The 10,183-nt window shown below is 49.2% G+C and overlaps 1 non-coding gene across 1 annotated transcript; it reads left to right on the top strand.

Moving 5' to 3' along the window:
- Positions 1 to 6,866: 6,866 nt before the first annotated feature.
- On the top strand, positions 6,867 to 6,939 carry TRNAT-UGU (transfer RNA threonine (anticodon UGU)). Its single transcript has one exon. It is a non-coding gene; the product is annotated as a tRNA-Thr (tRNA).
- Positions 6,940 to 10,183: the final 3,244 nt, after the last annotated feature.

Below are 10,183 nucleotides of genomic sequence, written 5' to 3'. Positions count from 1 at the left end.
GAGCGGCTTTATTGCGTTTACTTATATATATATATATATCTTGAAAGTCTTCCTGAATTCGGTCGAGTTATAAGTAGTCAGACGAAGCGAACGAGCAAACGAAAAACGATGCTTTATTGTCAACGTTACGGTCGCGGACAAGCCTTGGTCAGGGCCCTGAGGAAGGCCAGTCCCCGGCCGTAACGTTGGCATTGAAGCATCGTTTTTCGTTTGCTCTTCCGCTTCATCTGATGACACACACACACACACACACACACACACACACACATACATATATATATATATATATATATATATATATATATATATATATATATATATATATATAGTAGATAAACAGTAATCCCAAGGAATGTACAGGGGAAGTTATTAGAACCAATGGAATGTAAATAAAAAGAAAGAAAAGTGGATGTAAACATAACCAGCCATGAGCAGGAATTGAACCTACGACCTTCAGATAACGCGTTCGATGCTCTAACCACTGAGCTACCCCAGCGGCCTTCCCTCCATGCACTTTTTTGGGTTTATATGTGAATTTAGAAGAAGGAGTGACAGTCAGCGCCATCTATAAGCCAAGTGACGAGTGTGAACCACTCTTCTACGCGCATGTTTGGCGTCACGTAACACGTGAACTTATTACGAGCGGGAAGCTGAATAATAGTCTCTCGTATACAACCTAATGACACCAAGTCTGCCAGTACGAGACCCTCGTTAAATGAAATAAGGGAAAGAAGTGTATACCTAAGGGCTCGTTTTTCCGTGTTTTGACACAATATTATTGAGATCTAACAGACAGTAATGCCAAGGAATGCACAGGGGAAGTTATTAGAACCAATGGAATGTAAATTAGAAGAAAGAAAAGTGGATGAAAAAATAACCAGCCATGAGCAGGAATCGAATCTACGACCTTCGAATAACGCGTTCGATGCTCTAACCACTGAGCTACCACAGCGGCCTTCCCTCCATCCACTTTATTGGGTTTATATATGAATTTAGAAATAGGAGTGACAGTCAGTGCCATCTATAAGCCAAGCGACGGCTGTGAACCACTCTTTTATGCGCATGTTTGGCGTCACGTAGCACGTGAACTTATTACGAGCGGGCAGCTGATTAAGTCTCTCGTTTACAACCTAATGACTCCAAGTCTGCCAGTACAAGACCCTCGTTACATGAAATAAGGGAAAGAAGTGTATACCTAAGGGCTCGTTTTTCCGTGTTTTGACAAAATAATGTTACGTGGAAAATAACAGTTGTCAGTCCGCAGCCACAACGCAGCTCACCGACAACGTCCACTTCTTCACCCTCAGTCTGAGGCACCTTTCTTGGGTATGCCCCACTATGCCCTCTTTCAGTCAGACGAAATCACGTAACACGACCCCCGGCGGCCAAAGCACCGACCCGGCGAGAGTACGGGGCCACAGCAGGAGCAGTGTGGTAACGCTTGAGCCTTGATACGTGGACGATGTCCCTTGACAGCAGAGCGGAAGAGGTTGATGGATTATCAGGGACGATTTCATATGTATTGTCGGTCACTCGTCTAAGCACGCGGTATGGGCCCGTGAAATGAGTTTTTCTGAAAGGCCTGCATGTCGCGTAGGGAACCAAAGAAGAACGAGGGAACCTGTTGGAAAGTGTTCGTCGCGATGCCGCTCGTCATAACGATGCTTCTGCGAGTCTTGGGACGCCATTAATCTGCTGCGGGCAAGCTGACGAGCGTGGTCAGCTCGGGTAATAGCGTCGCGTGCATATTCAGAAGTAGACTGCACAGCGGCTGGCAGGAAGGTATCCAACGATAATGTTGGTTCGCGTCCAAACAGAAGGTAAAATGGCGAGTACTCAGCAGTGTCATGCCGGGAGGAATTGTATGCGAACGTCACTTAGGGTAGTGCAAGGTCCCAATCACGATGGTCGGCCGAGACGTATTTCGATAGCATGTCTGTCAGGGTGCGGTTCAAACATTCTGTAAGCCCGTTTGTCTGGGGGTGGTACGATGTCGTGAGCTTATGTTGGGTAGAGCAGGAACGCAAGATATCGTCAACCACTTTCGAAAGAACCGTACGGCCTCGTCCTGTCAGCAGTGGACGAGGGGCTCCATGCACTAGAATGAGATCGCGTAGTAGAAAATCAGCGACGTCTGTAGCGCAGCTTGTTGGCATGGCTCGCGTAACTGCATAACGGGTCGCGTAATCCGTAGCCACCGCGACCCACTTATTTCCGGAGGCGGATGTTGGGAAGGGATCGAGAAGGTCCAAACCAACACGGAAGAATGGCTCCGATGGGATGTCGATGGGCTGAAGAGATCCGGAAGGTAGTCCCGACGGCTTTTTGCGACGCTGGCAAATTTCACAAGCATTGACTTAGCGACGTACAGAGCGTGAAAGGCCAGGCCAGTAGAAGCGGCGGCGCACACGGTCATATGTGCGAGAGATACCAAGGTGACCCGCGGTTGGCGCGTCATGGAGCGCGCATAGGACTGTGGAACGCAGGTGCTTTGGTATGACCAGAAGGAGGTCGTGACCATCGGGCGATAAATTACGCCGATATAATGTGCGGTCCTTTAAGGTAAACATGCGAACAGAAGCGTCTTGCGGTGAAGATTCAAGCTGTTGTATTAGGCGGCTGATATCCGGATCGCGACGCTGCTCCTCCCCGAGATGAAGCAGCTGGGAGATGGAAAAGACGCAGCCCACCAAATCAGTGCTCGTGAGATCGCAGTCGGCCACAGGGTAGCGTGACAGACAATCCACATCTTTGTGCATTTTTCCTGATTTATACACTACGGTGTAAGAATACTCCTGGAGGCGGAGTGCCCAGCGGGCGAGACCACCTGTGGGATCTTTGAGGGAGGCGAGCCAGCAGAGAGCGTGGTGGTCGGTGAGAACTATAAATGGTCGGCCGTATAAGTAAGGGTGAAATTTCGCGACTGCCCACACCAGCGCTAGGCATTCGCGCTCTGTGATGAAATAATTACGCTCCGAGGTGGACAGCAGCCTGCTGGCATAAGCTATCACGCGATGCTGCCCACGTTGTCGCTGAGCCAACACAGCGCCTATTCCGTAACCGCTGGCATTGGTGCGCACTTCGGTCGGTGCCGTAGGGTCGAAGTGAGCCAGCACAGGAGAAGAAGTGAGCAAAGTGGTCAGGTCGGAAAATGCTGCTACTTGCGAGGGACCCCAGGTAAACATCTCATCAGGTTAGAGTAAATCTGTTAGGGGCCGAGCGATTTCCGCGAAGTTCTTGATGAACCGCCGAAAATAGTAGCAGAGCCCCACGAAGCTGCGGACATCTGGCGGTTTTTGGCACAGGAAAGTCCTTCACAGCTCGAACTTTTTCTGGGTCAGGCTGTACTCCCAGAGCGTCAACAATATGTCCGAGTATTGTAATGCGACGGCGACCAAACCGGCACTTGGGTGCATTCAGCTGAAGGCCGGCAAGACGGAATACATCAAGAATTTTTGACAGTCTCTCAAGGTGCGCTTCAAAAGTGGGAGCAAACACAATCACGTCATCCAGATAACAAAGACACGTAGACCACTTGACTTCGTGGAGCAGGGAGTCCATCATTCGTTCAAAGGTGGCGGGGGCATTACATAAGCCGAAAGGCATGACTGAATTGGTAGAGGCCATCGGGTGTTACAAAAGCCGTCTTCTCTCGGTACATGGGGTCCACGGCAATCTGCCAATAACCAGAACGAAGATCGATGGAAGAAAAGTAGGCGGCACCATGGAGGCAATCAAGGGCGTCGTCAATGCGGGGCAGAGGGTATGCGTCTTTCTTGGTGATGTTGTTATGGTGGCGATAGTCCACACAAAATTGCCACGATCCGTCCTTCTTTTTAACTAATACCACCGGGGATGCCCAGGGACTGGAGGATGGTTCAATAATATCCTTCGCTAGCATCTTGTTCACCTCCTTCTGAGTTATGCTCCGCTCAAAAGCAGACACTCTGTAGGGACGGCGGTGAACAGGGTTGGCTTCACCTGTGTGTATGCGATGCTGGACAAAGGACGTCTGCCGAAGAGGTTGGTCGCCAAAATCAAAACTATCCTGGTAGGCCCCAAGAAGATGTTGTAGGGCTTCAACTTGCGGAGGCGGAAGATCAGTGCCGATCATGTCTACAATTTGACGGCTGCCCGAATGTGTTGCGAGTGATGTGCGTTGCGGTGAAACAAGTGTGTCTAAGGCAAGCACTTCAGTTTGTGAATCGAGCAACGGACACAGGTGGGCCACAGAAATGCCTTGTGGAAGCACATGATTCATGTAGCCGAAATTGACAAGAGGTAGACAAGTTTTGTTATCTGTGATGCTGAGCACCGTATAGGGCACTGCAACATTGTGCGCAAGGAGTACGTCGGTGAGAGGCATAGCGTAATAGTCACCGTCGGGCACAGCTGGTGAGCACAGAAAATCGACGTACGTCACAGTTTTGGAGGGCAGGTGAACAAAGTCGCTGCATTGTAATCGGCATGTAGGTTGGTATGGGGCGGCACTGATTTGTGGCAGTTGAAGGCGAAGCACACCAACGGAGCAATCAATCAGAGCAGAATTGGCGGCAAGAAATTCGAGGCCTAGTATGAGGTCGTGGGGACGTGTTGCAAGCACGGTAAAAAGGACGACCACTTGATGACCGCCTACGGTAAGTTGAGCTGTGCACATACCGACGACAGGGACTGTTGCACCATCTGCAACTTGGACGACACTGGTCAAGGGGGGCATAAGGACCTTCTTCATGCGACGACGAAAACGCGAACTCATAATACAGACGTGAGCACCCGTATCTATCAAAGCTTCATTAAGTGTGCCATCAACATATACTTCTAGGGTGTTCCGGTTCATACGTAAGGGCAACAGAGAATTTTTGGGTAAGGTCGACAGGGCAGCTTCAACTCAAGAAGCTGCGCAGACTACTTTTCCGGGGACATGTGGCGGTTAAACGATGGCGAGGGAGAGAGGCGACGCGTATTGGAACGAGAAGGGCGGCTTTTAGGCGGTGGCGACGACGGGACAGGGTGGCCGTAGTCTTCAGGGGCAGTAAATGCTGTAGACTCAGTGCGGGTCGGATAACGGTGGTTTGGTTGACGGAATGAGTTACTGTAAGCGGGGTACGAGCCAGAAGACATAGATGGCCATTGGCTGTGGCAGTAACGAGTGATGTGTCCAGCGCGACCACAGCGAAAGCAGATTGGCTTATCATCAGCTGTTCGCCATTCAGACGGGTTCCTGGTTCGAATAGAGTACGGACGGCGACGTCTCATGCCCACAGAAGCTATCGAGGAACCAGTATTATCCAGGGTGGGTGCAGTGGACAGGATACCAAGGTTGGCGAATTCCTGGCGGACAACAGCCTGGATCAAGGCGACAGCTGGCGTTGAGGCGTCGGGCAACGTCGGTTTGTTGGCAGCCGGGTAAGTGGCCTCGAGTTCACGTCGGACAATTCGCGTTACGTCTTCGGTTGTAGACGGATGACAAAGAGGGACTTCGCAAGACGACGTTGACGCGGTGTTGGGTAGGCGCTGAAACGGCTGCGAAATGCGTCGACTCTTTGCCTGCTCGAGACGGCGGCACTCTTTGATCATGGCGTCGATGGTCGTTACGTTGGTAAATACAAGCAGGCTGAACACATCGTCGGCGATTCCATTTAAAACGGGCGAAATCTTGTCGGCCTCAGTCATGTTGGGATCGTCCCTTTGACACAACGCTAAAACGTCTTGAATATAAGTCAAGTAGGGCTCAGTGGATGTCTGTGTACGTACAGCCAATTGCTTTCGGGCATCAAGCTGTTGACTAAACGGGTTGCCAAAGAGGTCGCGGAGCTGTTGTTTAAACATTTCCCAGCTTGTGATTTCATGCTTGTGGGTCTCAAACCAGATGCGAGGGGTGTTGTCAAGATAGAAAATGACATTCGCAAGCATAACGGTTGGGTCCCAGCCATATTGCTTGCTGACGCGCTCGTAGATGCTAAGCCAGTTGTCCACATTCGCGTTCTCCTCTCCAGTAAAGGTACCGGGATCACAGCATTGCGTTAGGGTAACGTACCGGGTTGCTGCCGTTGCTGAGGCAGGTGGCGAAGCCGTATCCTCACCCGAAGCCATGGTAGCAGACTTAAGGAGGCGTCCACTGCGTAGCTCCGTTGTCAGAAGAGCACCCAGCACTTCCACCAAAATGTTACGTGGAAAATAACAGTTGTTAGTCCGCAGCCACAACGCAGCTCACCGACAACGTCCACTTCTTTACTCGCAGTCTGAGGGACTTTTCTTGGGTATGCCCCACTATGCCCTCTTTCAGTCAGATGAAATCACGTAACAATATTATTGAGATCTAACAGACAGTAATGCCAAGGAATGTACAGAGAAGTTATTAGATACAATGGAAGTTAAATAAGAAGAAAGAAAAGTAGACGAAAAAATAACCAGCCATGAGCAGGAATCGAACCTACGACCTTCGAATAACGTGTTCGATGCTCTAACCACTGAGCTACCACAGCGGCCTTCCCTCCATTCACTTCTTTCTTCTTATTTACATTCCATTGGTTCTCATAACTTCCCCTGTACATTCCTTGGCAATACTGTCTGTTAGATCTCATTATTATTGTGTCAAAACACGGAAAAACGAGCCCTTAGGTATACACTTCTTTCCCTTATTTCATTTAACGAAGGCCTCGTACTGGCAGACTTGGTGTCATTAGGTTGTATACGAGGGGCTATTAATCAGCTGCCCGCTCGTAATAAGTTCACGTGCTACGTGACGCCAAACATGCGCATAAGAGAGTGGTTCACACTCGTCGCTTGGCTTATAGATGGCGCTGACTGCCACTCCTACTTCTAAATCCACATATAAATTCAAAAAAGTGGATGCACGGAAGGCCGCTGTGGTAGCTCAGTGGTTAGAGCATCGAACGTGTTATTCGAAGGTCGTAGGTTCGATTCCTGCTCTCGGCTGGTTATTGTTTCATCCACTTTTCTTTCTTCTTATTTACACTTCATTGGTTCTAATACCTTCCCCTGTACATTCCTTGGCATTACTGTCTGTTGGATCTCATTATTATTGTGTCAAAACACAGAAAAACGAGCCCTTAGGTATACACTTTTTTCCCTTATTTCATTTAACGAGGGTCTCGTGCTGGCAGACTTGGTGTCATTAGGTTGTATACAAGGGACTATTATTCAGCTGCCCGCTCGTAATAAGTTCACGTGCTACGTGACGCCAAACATGCGCATAAAAGAGTGGTTCACACTCGTCCCTTGGCTTATAGAAGGCGCTGACTGTCACTCCTACTTCGATTCAGGCTGTCACGGTGGATGGACGTGTTTTTTGAGCGCTCCGGATCGACTGCGCAGATAAGTGTTTTTGCATGTTTTGAGCTTGTCTTTATAATTATATGGCAGCGGTTAAAATCTTCGTAGCACTTATCTTATGGTACGGCTTTTTCGGTGGCCAGTACTCAGGTATTTATTAGGTGTGTGTGTTTGAATTTGTTGTTGTTTTTTTTCCTTTTGCCACCCGTGGGGGAGGTACGCGTACATTGAACACGCAAATTTTTGTAGTAGAGCTTAGACTTTCTTTTTAGGGGCGAAGCTCCTTATGGCGTGGCTTGTGCATCCCTTGTAGTACGTAACCACCAGTGGCACATACCCGAAATAGTGGTCCTTACGATTTTGACCTCCAAGGTGGTTCCGGTGAGAGATTTTTTCTGCGCGTTGTTGAGCAATAAAAGATAGTGCTCAATGCACATGTTAATGGCTGATAAGGCAGAATGAAAGACAGGAGCATTCGGCCTTTAGGTAACGCGCACGCTGCAATCCCCATCAGCAGCTATTGGCATGTACATTGAGCACGATCTGACAAGAAAGGGTTGCTACGTTATACTCGCTGGGTGTAACCTGCTTGGTTTTAGAAATGTTTAGCGAGCGTTAGGCCGCATAGCCCTAAATACAGTGAACTAGTATATACCATGAACTCTAGGTGATTAAAGGTGGGAAGTAAACCCGAAGCGCAAGCCGTAAGAAAGTGTGCATGTGCCCCCTCCCGTTTAGTCCTTGAAATGTCCGCTGGATGGCGGTGCTTCTATATGGAGAATATATGATGAAAAGATGCGAGATGGTGGTACTTGGAGTGCTGAATAGATAGACGAACGGACACGCAGACAGATGCATGAATGGACGCATAAACGGACGCAGGCGCGGATGCATGGACGAACGCAGGGACGAACGCACGAACAGACGCACGCACGGACGGGTGGATGGACGCATGAACGGTTACACAGACGTACGCAGGAACGGACGGAAGCAAGAACGAATGGACGGATGAATGCTTCGCCCCACTGGCCATCATTCACTCCGTGGATATGCTGCCATTTGTTTCGTAGTACAGGGCTCGAGTTTAGTAACTATCGAGTATAGGGACAATTGGTGTCAGAAAGACATGGTTAACTGTAAAGTGTTCAGAGTGTGGAGTGGGTTTGAAAGTGGACCCAAGCGTAGAAGCGGATGGAGAAAAGTCTGACGCGAAGTGTAGGCAATGTGAGGTCGAGGAAAAAATGGAGAAAATGATGGTTGCCCAGAGTGAACTGCTGATGAGAATCGCCGAGCTCTAAACTGCGTCGGCGAGAGAGCAAGAGAAAACGAGGGCAATGGGAGAAAGACTGAAGTCCGCCGAGGAAGCTCTAGCGAAGCTGAAGAAAGAAGCGGTCTACGGAGAGAACAGTAGAAAACCGGCAACCAGAACGGTGGAGAAGGAAGAGCGAGCAAGTTTGAAAAAAAAACAGATTAGGCCGGTTCAATTGTCGCAAGGCCCAGCTTCAGCGAGGTAGGGGTGGGGCTGGGAGGGGACAAAGCAGTTGGCGTCACAGGTGCAAGTAGCCCCCAGGTGCAGAAAGCTCCAGCTGAAAAGTCACAGCATGTGATAATCGCCGGGGACTCGAATTTAAATCAATGCACAGAAGCCATCAAAGAGAGGGTAAGAGGTGACAAGAGGGTTGCAGTAGGGGCGTTCCCAGGGTGCAAGCTTGGAGCAGTCATGAGGCAAGCGAGCGCGAAACTCAAAACTACAGCTGATAGACGAAACCTCGTGATAATTTCAGGTGGTTTAAACGATGTCTTAAATGAATATACAGCAGGACTAGCAACCACACTGGCGAAAGGCGTCGATGACATGCGCGCCACTTCTCCTAAGGTACAGGTAGCGATATGCACGATACCGGAGGTACCGGTGCGTGATAGCAACCTGCAAAGAGCGGTTGTAAACGCAAATCAAGAGATATGGTGGGTGAGTCGAGAGAAAGGCTTTGAGGTGGTGGAAATAAACAGAGAGGTGCATAGGTGGGGTGGTTTTCAACGAGACAGAATTCACTTCGATGGGCGCTAGGTCATGAGGTGGGTTGGCGACTTGCAGGACGCGCAGTAGCTTTTTTGGGGGCGAAGCGGGCCCTTCGGGGTGCAGGATAGCTAGTAACGAGGAAGACAACCAGGGAGACTCTTTGACAGGTGGTATGGACAGATACAATTTTCACGTGGCACCAGTATCTAAGATAGGTAGAGTCCGGGGCAGATACACACGTAGGCACGAGCGCCGAGAAAGTTCAGACATGGTGTATATTAACATGCAGGGTGGTAGGAACAGGCTGAAGTGGGAAGAGATAGAAGAACAGCTAAGGGAAGAGAGGCCGATGGTATACGGTTTTGTAGAAATACATCTCAGGGACATTGAACAACCTCCGAACAATCCGGACTACGCGTGGGAATATTGTAATAGAACAGAAGGCAGCAGAAAGAGGGTGGTATTGGGGCATTCATTCATAAAAATACAGACTGGCCAAGGGTCAAGCAGGAGTGCAAGAAACATTTATGGCTAAAAGGGAAAGTGGCAGGTCAAATGACACTCCTTGGTTTCGTGTACTTGTGGACGGGAGCAAAGGCCAGAGAGGAAAACCAGACAATAGTAGAGTGTATATCCAAGGACATTCAGGAGTAAGGAAGAGAGTGCGAGATAATTATACTAGGAGACATGAATGCGCACATAGAAGATATCGATAGGTATACCGACACGACAGGCAAAATGATCATGGATATGTGTGAAAGGCTTGATTTGATCATTTGCAACAGTACCGAGAAGTGTGAAGGGCAAATAACATAGGAGGTAGGAAGGCTGCAGTCAACGATAGATTATACACTGATGTCACATAGG

Source organism: Rhipicephalus microplus, unplaced genomic scaffold, assembly GCF_043290135.1.
Source record: "Rhipicephalus microplus isolate Deutch F79 unplaced genomic scaffold, USDA_Rmic scaffold_14, whole genome shotgun sequence".
NCBI classification, from domain to species: domain Eukaryota; kingdom Metazoa; phylum Arthropoda; class Arachnida; order Ixodida; family Ixodidae; genus Rhipicephalus; species Rhipicephalus microplus.
Note: the sequence above shows the minus strand (reverse complement) of the source record. Positions and strands in the feature narration are given on the sequence as shown.